Source organism: Vulpes lagopus, chromosome 6, assembly GCF_018345385.1.
Source record: "Vulpes lagopus strain Blue_001 chromosome 6, ASM1834538v1, whole genome shotgun sequence".
NCBI classification, from domain to species: Eukaryota; Metazoa; Chordata; class Mammalia; order Carnivora; family Canidae; genus Vulpes; species Vulpes lagopus.
The window spans coordinates 37,177,253-37,199,877 of NC_054829.1; the positions used below are offsets into that span (position 1 = coordinate 37,177,253).

General features: G+C 41.6%; 1 protein-coding gene and 1 non-coding gene across 3 annotated transcripts in view; both read right to left on the bottom strand.

Moving 5' to 3' along the window:
- Window positions 1-22,625, bottom strand: part of PRKCH (protein kinase C eta) — a 260,369-nt gene that overhangs the window by 127,760 nt on the left and 109,984 nt on the right. The gene's annotated exons all lie outside the window — the stretch shown is intronic.
- Window positions 15,271-15,377, bottom strand: LOC121493961. The gene has a single exon (XR_005988610.1). It is a non-coding gene; the product is annotated as a U6 spliceosomal RNA (small nuclear RNA).

Sequence of the window (22,625 nt, forward strand, 5' to 3'; positions counted from 1 at the left end):
TCTGATTTTTTTTTTAATATTTTCATTGAAGGCAGTGGCAAAAGCATTGCATAACAGAGACTGTGACAGCTTGGCGGTGTATGTAGGGCACACGCGCTCCAAACAGGCAGGGACATGAATACATTCCTCCCTGTGAAAAAGCCAAGTGAAACTGTCCCAGGATGCATCTTGATCTGCCTTCCACTGACCTGGAACTCAAGTGTGTGATCCATGCTCTCCACAAAAAGGAGTATGTACTTATTACCCTAGATGCAGAAAGCCATGCCTTTGGTTAAGAAGGTGGATGGAGTTGGGGACAAGGACAGTAGAGCTGAAGTTGCCTGAGACCAAGAAGCACACAGCCACTTATTCCCAACCTCATCATAAACCCAGCCTTTTGCTGAAGGCCCTTTCGAGCCCGGACCAACATCCCCTTCCAGGCTTACCACCCCTTCAACACAGACCTATCTACTCAATGCTCTTCCTCCTGCCAGATTCTGCCCCGGTCACTTCGCTCACCAGGAATGACTTCTTGTCTTCCTATACCCAATCCTCAAAAAAGTGCTTCCTCGGGGATCCCTGGGTGGCGCAGCGGTTTGGCGCCTGCCTTTGGCCCAGGGTGCGATCCTGGAGACCCGGGATCGAATCCCACGTCAGGCTCCCGGTGCATGGAGCCTGCTTCTCCCTCCGCCTGTGTCTCTGCCTCTCTCTCTCTCTCTCTGTGACTATCATAAATAAATAAAAAATTAAAAAAAAAAAAAATTATAAAAAAAAAAAAAAAAAAAAAAAAGTGCTTCCTCACCAGAAGCTGTCTGCAGACTCCCCCTGCAGGCGGCCTCTCTTTTCCTTCTTCATTAGGAAAAGAAGAGGTTCTAATGCTCCTCCATCTGTAGCACCCCACGTAACCTTCACAATCTTGCATAATTATTCAATTGCCTGGGTACTTTTGCCCTCTATCTCAAGTAGAATGAATTTCTTAGTGCAAGATTTTGTAGTTTTATATCCTCCCAGGATCTCTCATAATGAACACCCATTAGTGATAGCCTTACAGATTACACTCATATGCAACTGAAAATTATAAAATGCAAGTTAAAGATCCCTGGTTCCCATTTCTGAGTGTCTAGGATGCAATGGTTCAATGGGACTGTCTGCTTCTCAAAGGCCATATCCTCGTGACAGCTGTGTTGTAGTGGCCTGGCCTCAGAATAATTTTTGAGCATTACTATAAGCTCCAACACTATATACATAAATTTGGGCAACTTCATTCTTATTAAATATTTTTAGCAGACACTATACTAAATTAAATCAGAATATCTGGAGTGGGGATCAAGAATCTGCATTTTAAGCACTAAGAACCAGTACCCTAGCAGGAAGGGCACATAAATAGTTAAAATACAAAAGCAATAGTTGCCTTCTCTCTAGTCCACATGTCTATGGTGCTATAAGGCCAGAGGAGGGAGTCTGGCTGGTACTGAGGAATCAGGAGTGCATTCAGAGGAGGTGATGGCTGAACTGAAACTACAGCCTGAGCGGCAGTGTACCAGAGTACTGGAGAAGCAGAAGAAATACCCAGGGGAAGTCTTTTTGAGTCATTCGCACTCAGCCACGCTCCTACTTAAAAAACATTCATGTGGCTGCCTTCAGGCCACAGGGCATACTGGCACACCTGCAGCTAGTCCTGCGCCAACCAAAACCTTATCACTCTCATCCATCCCTGGCTGGTCCTGGGGTCCATGCCTGCCCTAATCTCTGCCTTCCTCTTCCCTCCTTACTCTCTCACCCTACTCCCAACTAAAAGGACTTCAGGACTTGCCTTATTGACCCTTATTCAAGTCAGGGTTTGACTGTTCTCCTAATAGTATCCCCAGCACCAACATCAAAAGTCTTATCACATAGACTCACATTTACCTGTTTAGACTGTGAACTAGGGGTGCGGCAGGAATGAATCCCCAGTGCCCAGTATATAAGTAGCAATAAATTAGTGAATGGATTAAATCATGCTCACACGAAGAAGTTAACAGAAGTATAAAGAGCTTGCCAGATTCAGGTACCTATGAGTAGTTTAGTACTGCTAAGCCACAGTGAGTTATGAATGACTAGTAGGAGAGGAGATTTAAAAGAAGGTTAATGCCAAACCTACATGGGAAGGAGAGTGACCTTCACAGATCATAGAAAGGCACTGGAAGGTTTCATATAGAGGAGCAATGTTACAAGATTCCCTAAGTTCTCTCAAGAGAAGACCAAGAGAAACCTAGGCCACAGAGCTGCTTCATCATGATTACATGGAGAAGACACATAAGAATGATGTATGCATGATAAAGGTAAGAATATCTTCCACAAGTTCTAGCTATGAAACCTATTAACTTTATAGTATTTAGTTTTCATATCCCTAAAACTGGTTGCATATTTTGATGATAAAAGGTGACAAAAGGGCAGAGATCAGGAAATGCAGCCACTTATTAGGGCACTGGGGCAAGGGGTGGGGGAAAGATACAGCATCCTGGGAAGCTATTCCCTTTTCAAAACACACCAACTATGTCCCTGGGTCCCTCCTAAAACCACCTACTAGATATTGTCTACTGAAAATTAGTCCACACCAGAGATTGAAGTCAGTCAAACTGATTTAACATAAGCAAAGAGTAGAATTTCTTTTTCCAAATATTCTTACAGCAAGCTTCTCCATCACAAGCCAGAGAATGTTGCAGGAGGTCTCCAGTTGCTTACCCTAGTTCAAACCCAAGTTGTCCTCCTGAGCTCCCCATCCTCCAATCCATGGAGGCAGTGACAAGAGAGAGGAGGAGGATGGAGGGGTGTTGCAACAGGCTCTTACACCTCTGTAGGACTCCTGAAGTTTTGCTGGTAATGGGTTTTTCAGAAGGGTTGGAGATCTACAGATGGACTTTTAGATAAAATGGGTGCTGTTCACTCCTGTGTTCCCAAGGCTAACTGTAGTGATCACGTGATCTTTGGGGAAAATGAAACATTTTTCTAAGTGAAAGAGACCATCGCAGGCAGCGAAACAGATTGTTAGGACAAGGGGTAGGTTCTCAAGTTAGGTACAAGCTCTCCACCAATTTAATACTAGACTCCAGCTCATGGGGTGAGAGTGAGTTTGCTGGACAGATGAAAGCTATGCCCTCCAGGCAGCCAGTTCTCTCCCTCCCTGCCTGAGCCACACATCTTCCCACAGGTGAGAGTGACTCACTGAGCGGTATTGTTCTTTATACTGACACCCACGTACCTGGGGTACAGAGTCTGCCTGTGGGACAGGCTTCCATAACACCTTCATCAGCTTGGACTCATCAGCAAAATATAGGAGTGGCACGTGCCAAGCACCCAGAAACACCCCCACCCCAACCGATGCTGAGAGTGGCAAGGGAGAGGAGACCACATGGGGCTTCTTCTCCAAGGAGAGGTAAGTTCATTCACACATGTGTATACAGAAGCACACTTTACTAAGTACAAAGGGCAGACAGGTAAAAATCCATCCAATGACTTTTAAACAACTATGGACCAAACGGATTCAGCTGGAGTCTGGGTGGAAGAGGCTGCAGGCACTAGCCCATGTTTCCAGTCCTCCATGAGCAAAGCCAGTTGTGCTGAGTCTCATGGAAGCTAGGGTTCACACAGCAAAGGTGAGCTCCATCACTGGGTTGACAGCCACAAGCCTTCAGCTGATGTGTCTGACAAAACAGGACAAACTGCAGTAGCTAAATCTCAGGAGTTAGGTGGACAGCACCCAAACATCTCTCTTCCCTTAGTCTAACATCCAAGTACACCAACAAAGCATACCTACATACATGTACAAAACCATTCAGTGTATATTTAGATTCAAAATACCTGTGGATTTGTCTAATTTGGGGTTTTTTTTTTTTGCTTTGACAAATGACAACCTACCCCTCTGGGATGACAGTAGGTCAGAACTCCACACCAGTTCCTCAAACAGTAAAGGCCAGGAACGCTGCACAGAGTTCTAGTGGAGTTCAATCTCACTTCTAAAACATTAGTTCTTTCTTCTTAAAAAATCAGTTTTATTTATTGTACTGAACTGGTCCTTAACCAGGTGTGATTTTGCACCTACCTACATTTGGCAATGTCTGGAGACATTTTCTGTTGTTGCAACTGAGGTGGGGTGAGGTTTGCTAGTAGCACCTAGAGTGTAGAGATTAGGGATGCTGCTAAACATCCTACAACACGCAGCACAGCCCCCATGACGAAAGTTATCCAACCCAAAAGGTCAATCCTGCTGGTTAAGAAACCCTGCAGTATTTAGATTCTGTCAATTTCATTTGGGGGGGAAAAAGTATTTTGTTGCTTAAAAATAAGTTTGAAAACTTCTGCTCTAAGACACCTGCCTGGACCCAAACTATTCAACAACATGATAAAGCCTCTTTTGTATTGGCTTCAAAGTCCTAAGATAGTACAGATTTTCACATCAGACATTTGCTTTTAAATTCCCATAATAGGTCTAGCTGCTATAAAGAGTGAAGGCCCTTTTTTTTTTTTCTACTAAACCCTGGGAGGGAATCAAGGAGCTCTAGCCACCTAGTAGGACCTAATGCAAGCCTCCCACTGTGCTGGTGTAGAATCTAAATAACTTCAACCAGAACAGGGAAGATCAGATGGCTGGTCCTGAGGGTTGGTCCTGATGGGAAGCCACGGGTGTTGGCTCCATGGAGATCAGCTCTCCATCAGTCAGGCAGAGAGCCAGAAGTTAAATATATTGCTTCTTTTAGGAAGGAAAGTGAACAATGGCCTCTTCATTTGAAACCACAATGGGAATTTAGGAAGGGGCAGAGCATAATTCCCAGGATGGAAAATGGCTTGGGCTCCAGCATTACAGTCACTGCTCCTGTGGGACAGACCAAGAGATGCTCAGCCACTGCTGGTGAACTCTCTGATTACTAATTCCTATGCAAAACCAAGGGGCAAAGTGGTACCTTTTGATACCAAGCAAAGGGATAATCCTGATTCTCAGGTCAAAGGAATAAATACAGTTGTCTCTCCTATCATGAAGGCTTCCTGATATTCTGAGGGTCTCTTGGGTGTCTCTCAGCAAACCAAAGTGATAGCCCACGCTTAGGCTAATCCTTCAGATACAAAGATAGAACCCACATGACACATCATGCATGGCTCCCTCTCTCTAAGCCCTGCTTCATCTTCCATCCCCCTCTCTCCCCTAAGGCCAGCAGGCCTTCTCCCAGGAGGCACCCCAGGCCCCTTGTGCACTAATCATTACATGTCATGCTGAACTATTGTTTATGTGACCACCTTCCTCTCCTGGCCGTGAGTTTTTTCAAAGTAGCCTGTGTCCTACTGCCTGGCACACCAGGGACTTAATATTTAATGAACAGATGAATGACCTTGACCTGTCAAACCTGCAACATGCTCCAAAGTATGACCTCCCCAAACCCTATAGAGCAGGCCAAACTCTCCCGTACACTGTACGTGCAGCTTGCAGTGTGTGAATGTAACTGCAGAACTCACTTCAGTAAACACAGCTAAGGAACAGGATAGACCTGTGCAGATGTTAGATCTCTCTCCAGGAACCATTCCATATGTAAAACAATTGGAGGGTGGAGAAATTCAATAAACAGCTGCCCTTTGAGGTGGCAAAAGACACACTCTCCCTTTTCAAGTGTAATCAGCAGGTCGGATGACCTTGCCTCAACCCTTTCAGCAGAGAAACAATCCTGGTGTGGCTTCCTCATCAGTCCTTAGAAGCATACACACACACACACACACACACACACACACACACAGCCCTCACAGACAATAATTGCAAACACAAACACACTCTCAACCTAGATGCTTGCATTTAGACTATAGAGTCTTAGAAGATAAAGACTGAGGGGGCGCCCGGGTAGCTCAATCAGTTGAGCATCTGACTCTTGATTTCGGCTCAGGACATGATCTCAGGGTTGTGAGATTGAGTCTCACCTCAGGCTCCATGCTCAGTGGGGAATCTGATTGATGTTCTCTCTCTCCCTCTGCACACATGCATGCTCTCGCTCTCTTTCTCTCTCTAAAATAAATAAATCTTCTTTAAAAATTACACTATTTTGTCCTTTTCTTTTCAATAAAACTGGCTTACTGGGACCATTCCCAAACTGAGACTGAATACCTTGTAAGGGAAGATCACTCCACAGGTACCATCTCAGAGTACAAAATATGTCGACATATACACAATTAGTATTTAGATACTTCTGGATATTTTTTAATCCAATTAAAGACTTCACAGAATTCATCAAATTTTGGCATTAAGTACATTAGTAATCCCAGGAGACGTGGCATCAAAATAGGTGCACTTATAAAGACTCTGGGAAATGTAGTAAAGGCCTTGATAATCAACCTAGGGTTAGAAACCACTAAGCCAATCCATGTAAAGAGTTTCTTCCACTATACTGTACTAACAACCCTGAAAATAAGGCTCTTTTGGTTCAACTGATAATGGAAAGACTGCCAAAAGGAAGATGCTAATAGGGGTTCTATTCGGTAAAACCATATGGGGTACAGACAACAGGGAGAAAGTTCTTTCAAAGAAGTCTACTCTGAGGACCAGTCTTGCCTTGAGAGACTGGAATCGCAATCACTGACTAGTGAAGGGGCTTAAATCTACATCCTATACTGGACCCCAGCCCTTCCTTTTCAGGTATGAGGAATACTGAAAGGGAGAAGACAGGAGAAAGAATTTCAGAGCCCCAGTGCGGAGCCCTCATAAAGGTCATATAAAACTAGGCCTTTCTGATTTTCTAAGTGTAGTGGGATGTTGGGTGGGGACCTTCCTCTTATCCCAGACTGTAGCTGAGGACAAAAGGCACTAAGTAGCCATAATCTAAATTCTGAAAGCCCCCTCCGGTCAGGGCTTTCTGGAGAGAGTGCCTCTACTCCCAATGCACCAGTTCTGCACCAGTCCCCTAGTCAGAACAAATCTAAAGAGTAAGAGGACGTCAGCATTAGAGAGGTGTGCAAGTCTGTTTCCCCCCACAACCTGGAGCTGAGGAGAGAGACTCCAAGAAAATCACTCTTCAGGGACAGGCAGGGAGAAGAAAAGGAGAGGAAAGGGAGATGGGAAGGATGGTAGGGAATGCTGGATCTCAAGATAAGACTTCACACTCCTTGAAGGGGGATCAAAAGTTACAAACTTCCAGTTGTAAAATAATTAAGTTAGGGAAATGTAATAAAATAGTGACAAAAGTTAATACTGCTTTGCATATTTGGAAGTGGCTAAGAGAGTAGATCTTAAAAGCTTTTATCATAAAAAAATTTTTTTTCTAACTATGTTGGTGACATGTTAACTAGACTTATCACAGTGATTTCACAACATATACTAATATCATACCATTTCATTGTACATCTGAAACTATTCTCATGTTATATGTCAATTACTCCTTAAAAAAAGAAAAGACTTCACTCTCTTCCTCAGTCCAAGCAGCTAGGCCATAGCTGGGGAAGGTGAACTAAGGAGTGTGACTGAATATGACTAAAGTTTTCAAAATAAACAGGATTCAATCTAAAACACTAATATAAGATTGCCCATCAGCTGACAAATAGACAAAATGTGGTATTTACATATGGTGGAATATTATTCAGCCTTAAAAAGGAAGGCAGTTCTGACACATGCTACACCATGGATGAACCTTGAGGCCATCAGGTTAAGTGACACAAGACAGTCACAAAAGAACAATACTGTATGATTCCATTCATATAAGATACCCAAAGTAGTCAGATTTAGAGAGACAGAAAGAAGGGTGGCTGAATGTGGGAGAGGGGGGATGGTAATATATTATTTATTGCAAAGAGTTTAGATTTTGTAAGAGTTCTATTCAGTTTCAAAAAGAGTTCTGGAGATGGATGGTGATGGTGGTTGCACACATAATAATGCAAATATAATAAATATCACTGAACTATACACTTAAAACAGTTAAGATGGTAATTTTTCATGTAATGTGTATTTTATCACATGAATTTGTATTTTATCACATTTTATCACAAGGCTCCATGAACCTTGAGGTTTTCCAGTCTGTCTAGAACTTAAACATACTGAAAGTATTGATGGATATGTTAATTAACTAGGTGGTGGAAATCTTTCCATAATGTTTATGTGTATCAAATCACTATGATGCACACTTTAAATATCTTGCAATTTTGTCTAATGTACTTCAATAAAGCTGAAAAAAAATTGAAGGTAACAGGAAAGTTACAGAATTGGCTCTATATAGTGTAAAGGAATCCACTACCCAAGGGGAAAGAAGATTTTACATAGCATTATCTAAAGAAAGTGCCATTAAAATAATTCCTGTAAACACCCCCAGCAAGAATCTTCATTAAATGGATTGCATATCCTCATCTTTTAATAGCTAATCCTATCCCCTAGCTCTCCTTATAGCTAGAAATAAAAGTCTGGATGAAGCTTCTTCCAAAAATACCATTTCTGACATGATGACTTAATATCAAAGTCAGAAGGATAGAGGTTCTGCAGATGCTTATTAAAATGGGAAATGATAGGAACTACCTCCCCTTCCACCTTCTCTTGGCCTCACTTTATACCCTCACATCCTAGCATGTTGAGTGGGTAGAGTACACTGCTACACAACAGAACGTTAACTTCAAATTGTTCTTGCTTTAGTTGGAGAGACAAAGCATGTAGGTGGAGAAATGCGCAAGTTTCAAGCTTGGGTGTCCAGGAGAAGAGAAGTAGTAATGACAGAAATGGAGTAAGCAGAAGGGATTGATAGGAGAGGAAAATGATGACTGGGGTTGGAGCCCTAGGTGTTTGAAAGATACCACAGAACCAGGGTTCATGGGAAGAAATGAGCTCAAAGATAATAAAAGGTAAAAGGTAATTTCCTCTTCTCTCTGAAGAGGAAAAGCTTATAAGGATGAGTGCTCACTTTTAAGACCTAGAATGAGGAATACAGGCCTGTTAAAGACATAAAGACAAAGAGATGGAGCAGGATCAGATTAGTATAGCACCTCACAGAGTAGGAATGCTTTTTGTCCTCATATTCAACATTTCTTATTCAACAAAACACGGGAATAGAAAACGTGTATATTTGCTAATTTGAAGAATGAATGAATGCCCAGGTGGGAATGCCCCACATGTGACTGGATACAGGAAGCTGACACTCACAAGAGAGTTCTGGGCTGCAGACATAGACTTAGGGGTAGAGAGCGACAGGCAGAGTAAAATCCCCAGATGAACACATGTGAGTGAGAATAGCAGTGGGCTGAACACTGACCCTGGTGAATACGAACTGGAAGGAGAGAGAGAGAGAAGCCCAAAGATACAAAGAAGGAAGAGTCAGGGAGGTGCAAAGATGATCAGCACACTTCAGAAGTCAAAAACTGTAGCACCACGAGTTGGAGTGATAAGCATTATCATATGCAACCGAGATGTCCAGTATGATAAGGACTACTGCTAACTGGACTTGGCACTACAGATGTCCTTGGTGACTTCATCAAGAGCTACTTGAGTAGAATAATGGTGAGGAAAGCCAGAAAGCTTCAGTAGCAGTTGGAGGAGAACAGAGAAGGCAAAGCAAGGGAGAGAGTGTACAGACTATGCTGTCAAGAATTAGGATGAAAGGGATCCCGGGGTGGCACAGTGGTTTGGTGCCTGCCTTTGGCCCAGGGCGTGATCCTGGGGACCCGGGATTGAATCCCACGTCGGGCTCCCGGTGCATGGAGCCTGCTTCTCCCTCTGCCTATGTCTCTGCCTCTCTCTCTCTCACTGTGTGCCTATCATAAATAAAAAATAAATTAAAAAAATAAAAAAAAAGAATTAGGATGAAAAAGAAGAAATGAACTGGAATTACCCCATGGAGGTGCTGGAGGACTTTTAGGACAAGGAGGCTTGGCATGTTTACAGGTTGGAGAAAACAACCAGGAGTAAGGGAAACGGAGAAGTTAGAGGTAGGGAAGCAAAGTCCTTGAAGAAGCACAGGTCTTTGGCAAAAAGGACAGCTATCCTCTGGGACAGAGGCTAAGGAATGAGAATGGGTGGGAGTGTAGATGAGGTCAGGAGCAGGATGTTGTTCTCACTCACATCCCTGGGGATCTGTTTTCAGGGAGCCTACCTGGCTCAGTCAGTAGAGCAAGTGACTCTTGATTTGAGGATCATGAGTTCAAGCCCCATGTTAGCTGTAAAGCTTACTTAAAGAAAATTTTTTTTAAACTTGGGGATCTGTTTTCATCTGGGGATTTCACGCTACCTGTTGGTCTCTACCCCTGCATTATGTCTGTAGCCCAGATCTCTCTCTTGTGTGTCAGGAAAGTCACATCTGATGTGATTTTCTTGATTACATAGGAAACAAGGCCACCTGCTTACAGTGAAGGCACAGGGTAAAAAGGGATCTTGAAAAGAATGATGAAGTTTGAGTCATCGTTGAAGGGAATGGGAGAAGGAGCTATAGGTGCTGACCACCACTCAGAATAGGGAACACAGACTCATGGTGGTGATTCAGGTTCTCAGAAGGAGAGTAAGCGGAACCAGATACAGTAGCAAGGTCACAGTGGAAGACTGCTGAGAAAGGTCAGGTACATTTCACACTGAGGAGGTATCCGAGTAGGAGAAAATCAGAGAGAAGAGAGGAAGTGGTGAGGAGTAAATACAGAGTATTTGTTAAGACACTTGGCTATAAAAGGAGGAAATGGGATGGTAGCCAAGGATCAAGTGAAGAATTTTCTTGCATCAGCATCACCAAAGAGAAGCAACCCATGGGGAGTAGGGACTGCACAAGGTGTAGTCAGACAAGTGAGGAAGCGAGAATGCTAAGAGGGCAGAGAGGATGGATCTGCCCAGGGAAAGGGTATAGTCTCTGTGAGAAGAGAGGTTTCCTTGGCAACCAGCAGAAAAGCAGACAGGAGCCGGCCATACTGAAGGACAGTGGATACATACAGATAGAAGTCACTGCAGGATTTTTCTCAACAGAGTATAGAACCAGAATTTGGATGAGTAAAAAAAGACAGGCTTATGGATATAAAAGTTTTTGGAGTTCCTGAAAAACCCACAGAAGCAAACTCAGATTTCTGCCAGGTATCTGGTTATACACCAAGAAGACATACACCAATGGATCCAGCATAATTCTCTGTCCCAGGAGCAGCACTGCTGGATGACTGCTCAGGTCTGGCATGGGCATGGCAGGCATGAAGGAAGGTCAAGGGCTCAAGTAACTCCTAGGCACCCCTGAGTTAGCACTGCAGTAATGACTCTGGGGTCTGGGCTCAAGAAAATACTGAATGGACCAGGAAGAGCTTAGGAGTGATACACATTGGTAGGGGCCAGGTTTGGGTCACATGGGTTTGGTGGAAATAACATAAGGATTGATTGAAAAACATGCCACATTTGAGATCCAATTTGTTTCCTTTTTTAAATCTTTCATTTCTGTATTTAACTTTTGAACATATGAAATAGTTATCATAACTTTAAATGTCTTGTCTGCTAATTCTAAGATCTGTGTTAGTTCTGGATTGCTTTCAACGGATTGATTTATCTCCCATTACAAGTTGTATTTTCTTGCTTTCTTCACATGTCTGGTAATTTTTGACTGGATGCCAAACATTGTGGATTCTACCTGTTGAGGACTGGATAGTTTTGTATTCATAAATATCCTTGAGCTTTGTTTGGGTACACAGTTATGTTGCTTGGAAATAATTTGATTCTATTGGATCTCGCTTTTTAGATTTGCTAAGTGGGCCAGAACAGTGCTCATTCCCCACTAGGCAGCCAAGACACTTCTGTGTACTCAACCCAATGCTCCATGAACCTTGAGGTTTTCCAGTCTGGCTAGTAGGAACAGGCATTACTCCTGGCCCTGTGTGAGCACTAGGAACAGTTCTTCATGATCATTCTAGATGGCTCTTTCCCTAGCCTCAGGTAGTCTCCCTATACTGACCAGCATTCAGCTGAATACTCAAAGGGGGCACTTCCTATATCTCTGGAGTTCTTTCTCTGGGCAACCGTCTCCTTCCTGGTATTCTATCCTGTGTCCTCGAGCTGCCTTACTCTTCCTAGACCCAGATCCATCTCTTCAACTCAGTAAGTCCACGGGCTCCACCTGAGAGAGGGGAGGAGAAAACATCCAGGAATATGAGGGAGCTGCAGAAGGAGCAACTTAGCCACAACATTCCCCACCCTTTATATTCCACAGGCTAGAAAGAACTGGCATTAGAAGCAGGAAGCAAGCACCCAGATCTTGACTCTGTTTGTCTTCACAGGCAGCAACCCCTCCCCAAGACCCCTCCAGGAAAAGAGCCTTTAAAATATCTTGGTGACACCTGCCACGTTTCCCAGAAACAGTTAAGCCTGCCTTCGGCCCTTTGGATTCATACTATTCCACCTGCTAGCACCATGGAGCCAAGAGGCTAACTAACCCCAATCCACACAAAAGTTAACGGTTTTTCAGCGCATGTTCCTCCTTTGCATGCCACAAAATTGCAATTTTGCCTCCAAAATATGCAGGAGATATTTTAATAATTAAGTAGTAGATTTAAAATGGATTTTCACTTGAATATAACACCATCTTTAATTTAAGATGGTATTGGGTGGTAGTTAAGCCCTAAACAAAACAAGCCAGCAAGCAAACAAACCCTGCTTAGGGACTCAAACAAGAGACACCATCTGGTAATACAAAGACAACCAAGCCTGTAAAATTAAAACCACAAAAGTCAACACACACTTTAACTTATAAATGAGAAAGTAATTTAATACACTAACGCAAATATTTGGGGAGAGACCAATGCTATAAAAATATCCACATGGAGTCAACCAACCACAATTTGTGAATAAATAACAAAGTGAACAACCAGGGCTGCTCCAAGTAGATGGGCAGCACTTAGGTCAGACTGGTGACCAGATCTAACAAAACCCTGGTACTGGGACATATGTGGGAGATATGAGCCAATGCTGCCTGATAATTTATAATGTCTTCCCCGGTATTTAATATTCAATCTTCTAGAGATAAGAAATTAACAGCAAATAGTTCAATCTTTTTTTAAAAACACACCTTCTGGGACTTAGAAACGTCTTGTGAATATTAACTCATTCATCTTAACATAGCTATTAGGAGAAAACACTCATTGCAATTGTGTGTCTGTGCTAAAAAAAAAAAAAAAAAAAAAAAAACAGCTGACCATGGGGGGCTGGTTTTTAATGATCCCAAAAAATAATTCCTTGGACGCACTGCTCCCTAGGACATGCTGGAAGGGGAATAGACCTCCAATCCCTATCGTTGTCCTATGTCCTACCAACATTTATATGAAGCATCCATGGTAGTAGTGGGGCTGCCTATGATAGGGCTGGTTTCTCTTTTTCTCTCTCTCTCTCTCCCTCTACCTCTCCCTCTCTCCCTCTCTCCACAATCCATGATACAGTCAGTCATCACAAGGAGATGCCAGCAACATCAATCCGGGCATTAATTGGATCCTTAAGAGAAAGTGTAGCATTGGTTCTAATGGGCAGATTTAAGAATAGGAGCAACGTATGTTCCCAAGGACCCAGCATGCAGGAAACTGAAAAAGTAGTGCTCCCCTCACAGGTAGTGATCCTTCCACATATTCTCTCCCACCCACAGCTTCGCTGATCGTAATTCCTACCCAAAGCACTTCAGCATACACACCAGGATGTACTTTGTACCCTCCCAGAATATGACGTACATGTGAAGTTCAATTGCTGTCTAGGATTTGAAACAATGGCCAAGAAAAGGGGCTTATGTCATAATATTTTTCCCAGGGAATTTTAGATGATTCACCACAAAGTATGCAGAATAAATTGAGCATGGATTTCCTTCCAAAATGGGCAGGCACATAATCTGTATCAGGTCCTAACACAGTCCTTTGTGGGTATGTGGATGTTTGTATAATCTCATGTAACCTTCCCAATAATCCTGGGAGTAGATGCCACTATCCCCATGTTTTACATATAAGGTGACCATTGCTCAAGAACACACAGCTGGGAGTATAGGAAGCAGAGCTAGGTCTCTCTGATCTAAAGCCCATGCCCTTCTACCACCCACCCCACATCTCTAGCACAGTAAGAGATCCCCAACAGCAAATTCCAGGGGATTCCACCTGTAAGGTTCTGTTAAGGAAAGGATTGACACTAACACCAGAAAATTAGTTTGGGGGCATTCATGAAGCTGGAAGTATCACTAAAAATGACATATTATCTAAAAAGCTTGACTTATTTCCTGCGTTAAAAAACAACAAAGATTGCTCTCCCTACCCTTCCCCCCAGACTCCCCAGACTAATGAGACTGCATGACCTCAGACTGGAAGCAGAAGTGCTACTGGGGTAGGATGGGATGCTCATGGTCCAAGACAGTAACCTTTATGTTATTCAGTAAAGCACAAGTGTTTTTCAGCTGAATGTTTTTGCTGAGTCCAGCAAAGAACTGATCCTTCCCCTTAAAAGATGACTAAAATTGTCCCCAGAGGTACCACACAGTGAATACACACACTGAGCAAACACTCAGATACAAACTCAGACATGGAGACATGGAGGTGTCCAGTAAGAGGGGATTCAGACAACAAGAGGTTCTGGGGAAGTTGGTGCCCTGGAGAGCCCTGCCCTGTCTGAAGAGTTCATGGTGGGGAAATTCCAAAAACACTGTACCATGCTACACACTGGTCCATGGGCCCATTTGAATTCAAGAGCAGTTTCATGATCCCTGGTCAGAGAAAGAGGACCAAACAGACACAAACAGCACACAGTCAGTATGCTGCATATTAGACAGAAGGCCCATAAAGACTGGATTTAAGCTGACCTTTGAGCATCCACAGAGGCTTGGATCAAGAATGGAGGAATGGGAGGCCTCCAATGGAAACACATCACACCTGTGGCAGAGGCATGAAACAAGACATGACCTGTCACAGGGACATTTGAGCAGTGTTGTGAAACTGTCATCTCTGCATCCTGGCTGAATGCTCCCACAGGATCTTCACTGAGGGACTAGTGGGAAATGCCAGAGTACTACGGAATCATCACGTATTAATATATTTCACAACACTGAAGAGGGTTCTCTCCCAGAATTAAGCTTCAGTCTTTGTCAGTGAATCCTTCCTAAAGTCCTCTGTTAGAAAGAATTCCTCCAGGTATTGTTACCTGGGCAGATTTTTTCTTCTTCTTCTTCTTCTTCTTTTTTTTTAGTTATGAAAATATCACCACAAATTTTAGAACAGTTCCATCACCTCTAAAAGCACCACTTCCATCAGCTCTAGGCAACCACTAATCTACTTTATATCTCTATTGCTTTGTCTGTTACAGGCAGTTCATATTAATGGAATAATACAAAAAATATGGAATGCTTCATGAATTTGCATGTCATCCTTGCACAGGGGCTATGCTAATCTTCTCTGTATCATTCCAGTTTTAGTATATATGCTGCAGAAGCAAGCATACCTGGGTGTATTTTAAGTAGGTGATGTGATGTGATGGTGGTACCCAGATATGTAGTCCCTTCTACAGAATGGCACCTAAACAATTTGTATAAGAGTTACAATACCCAAACTCATCATCTGAGTTTTCATTACTAAAATCCTCATAATAGTAATATTGATATAGGTAAACAGACTGAGCACCTTTAAATTAGTCCCTTCTCTGACATTCCTCCCTGCTTAAAACTACCCTATTCCTGCCCTCCAGGTGAATGGCTGCTGTTCTCACTTTCTGAGTATTAGAAACATACCATGCAACAACATATGCAATAAAAATCAGGTACCAGATAAAAGTGAGATCTTGCAGCTGATGCAGGTCATGAACCTCACTGACAAGCTACTCCAATCACAGTTTGACACAGTAAATCCAGATACAGATCCATCACCAATGGAGCCATGCCCAGCCTTTGGAAAAATCGATGACGCCTTCAAATATTTCTGCAAACAACCCTCTTCAGGACAGTGTTGAAAAAGTCATCACGAAGTGGAAAATGTTATCATGCCTTCCAATCAGTCAGGAAAGTACACAACTGAGTTATTTAATCTGTTCTTGGTTCTAAGAATTAGCATAAAGAGGTCATTATAACCTAAACACTAATGTAAGAAGAAATGGACTTTCTTAATTTGTCATAATTTTTAAAGGCAGAGTACCAATCAAACCTTTTAAAACATGTATTTTATTTTATTTTATTTTATTTTAAACATCTTATTTATTTATTCACGAGAGGCACACAGAGAGAAGCAGAGACATAAGCAGAGGGAGAAACAGGCTCCCCACAGGGAGCCTGAAACAGGACTCAATCCCAGGACCCTAGGATCACGACCTGAGGCAAAGGCAGGCACTCAACCACTGAGCCACCCAAGTATCCCTAAAACATGTATTTTCAAAATGTTGGCTTCCATTATAACTGGAAGCACTTTAAATTGCCTTTTCCTGAACCTGATTACTCTAAAAGTAGGGAAATCTGTAGTCCAACAGCTGATAGGTAGGGCAGCTACTTATCATTCCCAGCCTACCTTTGCCACTTTCAAGCCTGGCTTGAGTCTCAGCATTAGCCTGGAGTGTTTGCAGACATTAGAGACATTAGCAAGGCCCTTAACCTCTGAGCCTCATTTTGTCTTCCTAAAAGCACAGGAACTGTGTAACCTGACCTAGCTTTGTCATGGTATTTTTAAAGCTCTTGGGAAAAAAACAAAACAAAACAAACAAAACAAAACAAAAAACCCTGATGTTTTATCAACTCTTAAAAGACTACACCAAAGTAATATACTCCCCTCTGTTTTTTCTACCTTTTTTTTTTTTCAATTAGCAAAACTTCCAATCGCCAAAACTTTCCATTAATCACATTAAATGTGATTTGGAATACAACAGGGGTGTCAAAATTTGGTCAATCATTAGAACCAGGCAAGTTGTCAATTAGGAATCTGTTTCCCTGGCCTCTTCCTCAGAGATTCTAATTCAGTCTGGGGCCTGAGAATTGCATTTTTCAAAATTCTCAAGTGATTTCATTGCTCTAGAATAGATCCTTTCTTGCCATCTCACAGTTTTTAAAGGCTCTATTTTCAGTACTTGATAAATCCCAATCCAAGGACTCAAATATTGGAAGTATACTCATTTACACGAAACCAGAAGTATCATCAAACTCAGTTAAGAACTAGCTTCTAAAAGTTATGTACTAAGTCCCTACAGCATGCCCAGACCAAGTTTCAATCTATTTACCTTCCCAAATGTTTAATAGATGTATCACCAATATTTATTAAAACTTCATAATAAATGATAGTTCCCACCACGCTGAAGAATAGAAGACTCCAGCTAAGCCTAAGTTTTCCATGTTTTAAGTGGGTGAGGTACATAAGAGTAATTTCTTAATAACCCACAAATAGATTTGAATTATAGCTAATTATATTGAGAGGTACATGAACTTGTTACATATCTCTAAACAGTCGATTTAAACTTTTAATACTTACTAAGCTGTGTAATGGATCCTAATTTAGCTTAGAACAATGGGAAACCACAGTTGAGTTCAGAGAACTTGGGAAAGTCTTCATGATGAACTTAAACTAGTTTAGCCTTTAGCAACTTACATTAAATCATTGTAAATGGATGTAATACGGTGCTCTTGGAGACCCCAGCCAAAGGGAAAATCAGCCAGTATCAAATATAGGTTAACTTCACTTAAGCAACATGGCATGCTCCTGAATAGGTAAGTGACATTAACAGGGTGTTGACCTTGTGCCAATAACGATGCAGGGCACCTCCCCAGGATCTCATAGCCCAGCCATGTTCCTCGGCTACAACTCAGACTCACCAACCATCCTCCCCGCTGACACACACATACAACTTAGGGTCTTTGTACTTCTGTTCCCTCTTCCCCATACAGCCCCACAGTCCACTCCCTCTCTCCCTCCAAATCTCTGGCTCAAAGGTCATCTAATCCAAATAGAACACACACAACCCTTCTCTCTGTCCTGACTCTGCCTTATTTTTTCATAGCACTGACCATCTAGCATATTACATTAATTATCTAAGAGTTTGTCATCTCCTGCACACCAAATTTTGAATTCTGTGAGAACCAGTGTCAGTGCATAAATACCCCCTGTGTGTATAAATGGATACTCCTTTTGATCCAGTGGACCCAAGTGGTAATCATTTAGAAGTATTGTTCAACATGGTACATTTTGTAACTAAATGTAAATTCACAGAGGCAGAAACTGATTTTCTCCAAAATAATGTGAGAAATTGCTACTTACAAAAATCTAAGGCAATCTATGACATATGCAAAGAATGTGCCTGCAAACCTAGGCTGCTATGCTCCCACCCACACACTTATACTCTCAACCTCCTGCAGGGTGTCACTCAGCACTGACTTGAGGCCCTAAAGAGTAATCTCAAACACCAAATGAAATCTTGATGCCCAAGATCAGTTTCAAGGGAGAAGGAAGAAACGGGTCTTCCTCCTCTCTACCTGCCCACTGACAACAGGGCATTACTAGGGAAGATCTAGTAAGAAAAGGGATGCCAAGATAACTGGCTGTTCATTTGAAACAGAAAGAACAGAGATCAGAGGTCCCTAGAAATGAGACTGAAGCATAATGAAAATAGACTCTTGAGCAATTAATTTTTCTATCAAAAAATTAAATCATTTCTATTTTATACCCAAATCTCAGTTCCACTGAGAGAATACCACATTAAGGTAATTTTAAAAAATGAAGTTTGTAATAAGCGAGTGCCCCATGAAGGAAATCTACTAATACTTCCATCCACAGATCTCTGAGCTATTTTTGAGGTTTAGCTTCTAGTGCTCACACCCCTGACCACTTGCTCAGAAGTATTGTGACTGCCTTGTTCTGCTCAAATCAAGCAAAAGTGCAGCAAAAAGCTACCCTGAACAGCCATTTCCAAAGTTAGAAACCACCAGAGGCTTCTGGTTGTTTGGGTGTCACTTCCTGACCTTCCTATTTCTATGAGAAAGGGCTTGTAACAAAAAATAGCTGAAAAAGCACATTGCACAGTAAAAATAATTAGAACAGGATTATAGGTTCAAAAAAATCACTGAATTATTCTTTGAGAACTAATTGAAAAATTCTGAACAAAACCATCAATAGTCAATGAAAGTAAGAGAAGCAGTCAGGATGAAGCCAGTGATGATTGTGGTATAACTATGCAATTACAGCTATCATACCCTAAGTTCACTTAAATGTTTTTTAATTCCTTCTGAGTTCTAGTTTAAGATCTGTGTTAAGAGTACCTATTGATAATCATGGTAAAACTTGAGCAAATCTCAAGTCCAATCTTCCCAGAACTCTCTGATCCATGCCTAAGATCTAACAATATGGGCCCTTTCCCAAGTAAACATCAATCTTCAGGTTTAAGAACAAGGAATCCAAGGAAAGCCTTACAAAAACAAATCATCGCAAAAGATGACACAACTCTCAGGAGAATGATATTATACACCTAGAGGACCATATTTCTTCCAAGGTAGAATAAAAAAGAAAAGACAAAATGCCTCCCAGACAACTGGGTGGCCTGGAAGGATACTGTACCGGACCTCAGCATCCCAAGCTGAGCTGTGCATGGGTTTATTATCCCAGGAGACCACACTTATTATTCAGGAGACCACAGCCATCAGTGTCTCTGTGCTAAATTCACCATTTACGTCCTGAGCATCACATCTGCCTCAGAAATTTGGTGTGGGTAGCAAACGACATAAGATAAGGGACTGCATGAATATAGAGAGGTTACCAATTATTAGGATAAGAAGCCATCCAGTTTCCAGAGAGAAAATAAAACAAGGGCTAATGCTGCTATTTGTCAGATTACAGCCTAGCCCAGTATCTGGTCCACAGAAGCATTTAATAAATGAGCTGGCTCTGATGGAGCAGACAATCTATGACACCAGACAATTAGTCTTGCTCCCTTAAAAATATCAGTTCTTCCATTTCTAGTTATCCTTCTTTTCTCCCTTCCTCAAAGTCTCTTTCTTTGCTGCCCTGTCTTCAAGCTGGCATTCACTTCCAGCAGTAGCCATAGAACTGCTTGGACAAAACTGAAATGGTCACTCATTTCTCAGGCTGACTATACCAAAGGAATAAAAAATTTTATAAGAGCTAAATTTAAAGCAAATTAAATCGACACGCTGTCACCTAGCATGAAACACAAGAAAGAAATCCTGAAAATTAACTTCCAACAGAGATAACTCTTTTCCCTTTAAAAATGATATGCACTGTGAGTAGCAGATACAGTGAGAAACTGGGTTGCAGCTTTCAAACGGTAACACATCTCATCTGCCTTGCTGCATGTGGCCACAATGATTTAGCCGAGAACTTCACTATTTGTAAACCAATGGTTTGACACAGGAAATTTGAGCTAAAAACTGAGCCAATGGTACAAAAAAAAAAAAAAAAAAAAAAGAAAGAAAGAAAGAAAGAAAGAAGAAGAAGAAGAAGAAAAAGAAGAAGATGATTAGAATCTTACTCTACACAATGATGCACTGCTTTGGCAGAAAGAATCAGTAGATACCAAAATTCAAGTATATCTTCCATATTCTCCTTAGGAATCAGTCCCAAGTAATATAATAAGTCTGAAAGAAGGGAGCCGTTCAAAGTTTTAGCAAAGGTTTCTTTATTTAAATATTTTATTTATTTATTTGAAAGAGAGGAGAGAGAGAAAGAGAGAGAGACAGACCACAGGGGTGGTGGTAGGAGGGGGCAGGGGGAAAGAAAGAGGGACAAATAGACTTCACCCTGAGTGCGGAGCCCCTCATGAGGCTCAATCTCACCACCTAAGACCAGGACCTGAGATCAAATCAAGAGTCAGAGGCTCAACCAACTGAGCCATCCAGGGGCCCCTTTAGCAAACTTTCTAGACAAGCATTAAATCCACCAATGACAGGTATTTTGTCAGGTGGTATTTTTGTTTGTTTTTTAAGAAGTGACCTTTCTCCCACCGAAAACTAAACTGGTACAGAATACCTTCAAGCATGCTTGGGGAATTCTGGGGAAAAAAGCATGCCTACTCAGAACTTCTGTCTTACTATCTTCATAAAGACACTTCTACCATTAATTCTTTTGATTTACTTTATTCTTCTAGGAAACTATCTTAAAATTAAACTTTGCAAGTACAAAATGTTATGTAATTGTTAGTAGGAGATGATTTACTTGTCATTCATTTTAAGTAATAATTTTACGATGGAATGAAGGGCATTATCTTACTCATCTCTTCCTACCTGCAATTTTTGACTGTCACGGCTTAATATTTATTTAGAACTTTTAAACAAAAGTACTGAAGTACCTTAGTCATTTAAAAAAATTTTAACTTGCCTCTTCATAATACATTAAAATTGGAAATTAATGATCAAACATATACAGACCAAAAAAAAAGAGCCAACACCAGCTTTAATTTATAAAAGAGGAGAAGCAATATGGATTCAAAGTTAAAGCATCATTTTGATGTTATAAAGGCAACCCAGATTCTTTTATTATATTTTATTTATTTATTTATGAGAGATACAGAAAGAGAGGCAGAGACACAGGCAGAAGGAGAAGCAGACTCCATGCAGGGAGACTGACATGGGACTCGATCCCAGGTCTCGAGGATCACGCCTTGGGCTGAAGGCGGCGCTAAACTGCTGAGCCACCCGGGCTGCCCAAGGCAACCCAGATTCTGTTTTTTGTCTAGGATAGATAATGTTTTTAATGTATAGTTTTATCTTAATTTTTTACTTCTTATTAAATACAATTTCAAACACATGCAGAAGTAGAAGAGTACTTTAAATAAACCGGTATGTAACCAACACCCAGCTTCATCAATCAATTCACAGATAATCTGATTTCATATGTACCCCATTTCCTCCTCCCACCACTTAATTACTCTAAATTAATCTCAAGTATCAAATAATTTCACCAGTAAATACTTCACAATGTATCTCTAATAGATGCCCTTTTTGTTTTAAACAACTGCAATACCATAATCATACCTAAATAACATTAATAAATTTTTAATATCATCATGTGTCCAGTTACTGTGCCCATTTCCTTGGTTGTCTCCTGAGAGTTACTGCTTTATAGTTTGTGTTGAATTGGGATAAAATATGGTCCATATACTGAAACTGGTTAGTATGTCTCTCTTCTGTTATTTTGGTTTTCTCTCCTTTCTTTTCTTCTAATTCTTGGTTGAAAAAAAAAGTCTCTCCCATGACTTCTTTTTTGAGAGAAAGACATGGCAGTGTGAAGGGGCCCAGGGAGAGAGAGAATCTTAAGTAGGCTCTCCACCCAGCACAGAGTCCAATGAGGGACTCCATCTCATGACCCTGAGATCGTGACCTGAGCTGAAATCAAGGGTGGGACCCTCAACCAACTGAGCCACCTAAGTGCCTCTCTCATGTGTCATTTAAAATGTCCCCTGTGCCCTGTATTTCCTTTAACCTGGTGGTTAGATCTGGAAGCCTGACCAGATTCAGGCATGACTTTTTTTAAGCAAGGCTACCTCACAGATGGGGGTGTGGCATGCTTCCAATAGGAGGCATGTAATGTCTGCTTCTCTTTCTGGGGACTAACCATTGAAGTCTGAGGCACCCTGAGGCCAGGCAAACTTCACTTATGCAAACTAAATCTTAGAATCCGACAGCATATTTCTTAACAGCACAACAATGCAGCAACATCTTTTTTGATTTGTTCTCACCTGAGATATCACTACTTTAATTTCTTTGTTA